The following is a 2,335-nucleotide window of genomic DNA, read 5'->3' on the forward strand; positions in this document are numbered from 1 at the left end:
GTGGTTCTAGAGAACCAAAGATTTCATCCACAGGCGCCAGCATGTTTCTGAGTGTTTGTGACGGTTTATCAGGGAGAGCAAACCCATCCTGGGTCAGAGACTCCAGCAGTTTGTCCTCAACAGCGTAACAAGCTTCTCAATTATTGCAGCCAGAGTTATGAATCCATAATGAGGCTAATGAACACATGGCTCACGTACGCTAATCAGTTTCTAGAATTAGCCTGCCGCTGGAGGGGACTGACAGGAAATCACAGCATAATGGATGATGCTGGTGGCTGACTAACCACAGCATGGTGTCCCTCAGATCTCCTGTTTTAATATCTCTTTGAGTGTAAGTTCATATAGACTGTACTGATGTGAAACATATTACATATTTATCTATCTATTCCATTTTCCGTCACACTTCTCCCAAGCGGGGTTGCGAGGCGTGCTGGCCCCTATCTCCAGCTGTCTAGAGCGAGAGGCGGGGGCCACCCTGGATAGGTCGACAGTCCATGGCAGGGAAACTCAGAGACAAACAGGACAAACAACCATTCATGCACACACTCACACCTAAGGAGGATTTAGAGAAGCTAATTAACCTAACAGTCATGGTTTGGGACTGTGGGAGGAAGCCGGGGTACCCGGAGAGAACCCACATATGCTCAGGGAGAACATGCAAACTCCATGCAGAAAGTTAAGGAAAACCAGTTGATTGCATCGATCCCTTGACTGGAAGGTAATCCCTCACACTAAGCATGCTTGTAGCGACAGTGGAGAGAAAAAACTCCCTTTTAACAGGAAGAAACCTCCAACAGAACCAGGCTCAGTGTGAGCGGCCATCTGCTGAGGCTGACTGGGGTTCAAGGGATTTAGTGATTTTTTTTTTTTTATTATTTCACGTATAGAAGTCTAACCTTTGAACTCTTGGAAAAGGAAGTGATTTCATTAAGGCCACCACAAATAATTAACCTGATGTTACTAATAAAACTAAAATCTTAGTACAGAAAATGTTTTACGGATGAGGAACTCTAATAGCTGGAATCAGTGGCTTCTATTTGTGTTTTTTCTTAGTGGATCTACTGTTTGGATTTGGCTCATTTTCATGCTGAAAGGTCCAGTTCTGGATTCACTTTATCTTTTCAGACTCTTATCCTAAAATGCCTTTTTGGAACCATGTTGGATTCTGTGATGCTACCAGTAGGTCCAGCAACAGCAGATCCAAACCATGACACTCCCAGCTCCATGCTGCACACTTAGAAGGAACTTTTTATATTGAAGTGATGTATTTGATTTTTAAAAACGTCTTCTCTATTCTGGTTAAGGAAGTCCTGGTCGGTCTAATATCAGCCAAAAAACAAGGATTTCTTTTAACCCTGATTTGATCCCCTGCTTAGACTCTGGAGAAGGAACAAAGTTGGCTGTAGTTTTGTCTAAAGTCTGAGGAAGGCTTTGCAACTCAGTGCCAAACTTGTTATGCAGACATTTTCTGTCTTTTAATGTTTTATTTAATGTAATTGTAGAATATTTTTAGATGTTCAGAGTTCACTTAGCTTATGTAGCACCACCGACCAATGATAAATGGGTCAGTGGTTCTCATACCAGTTACTGACCACTAAAGGCTTAAATTGAAACTGGAGACCCCAATCTTCTCATCATCGCCTTCATTCCTCTGGACTCCTGGCATCCATCTACAGCCTCTCTGGAAAACTCAAGCCTGCCGTTTTTGGGAAGCAAATGTTTCCTGGAAGATAAACTGCTGGAGTCAGTTTCAATCTCAGATAGGGCTCATCAGATTCAATTGATCGAATTTTCTGTTAATGAAGATTTTGACTTCAGAAAGGTTGGATTTTTTTTTCATCATTGGACTCATTGAGCGTCCATAACTCAGTGTGACATCAGTTCATCACATTCTATTCTCAGATGTGTAATCATAACTTACAAACCAGCTCTCTGTCTGAAATTATCAGCTCCAAACATTTAGTTTGTTATATTTTCATTGTTTGAGGTGAAATAGAAAAGTTTTAGAAGCATTTTTTGCAACATGAACTCCACTGCCCTTCAATTAAGGTTACATCAGAAGAGGTGATTAAAATAATAATGATTAAAAATGTTTTTCTATTATAAAACTTAAAGAAGACAAAAATGATTAATATAATTTGCAGGGGAAAGAGTTTTAGGCTGTGCGGGCCAGCCTGGCTGTTAGGTTAGATCAGATCAGAAGAAACTTGGTAGGTTAAAAGTTAAACTAATTGGAGAGCTTCTCAAAATCTTAAAACATAAACTGCTGTTAATCATCTACACACACACAATCATCTACATATATATATGTAAATCTGAGCGAGCTGATCCAGGA

Source organism: Cyprinodon variegatus, unplaced genomic scaffold (genome assembly GCF_000732505.1).
Source record: "Cyprinodon variegatus isolate N-32 unplaced genomic scaffold, C_variegatus-1.0 Scaffold467, whole genome shotgun sequence".
NCBI lineage: Eukaryota > Metazoa > Chordata > Actinopteri > Cyprinodontiformes > Cyprinodontidae > Cyprinodon > Cyprinodon variegatus.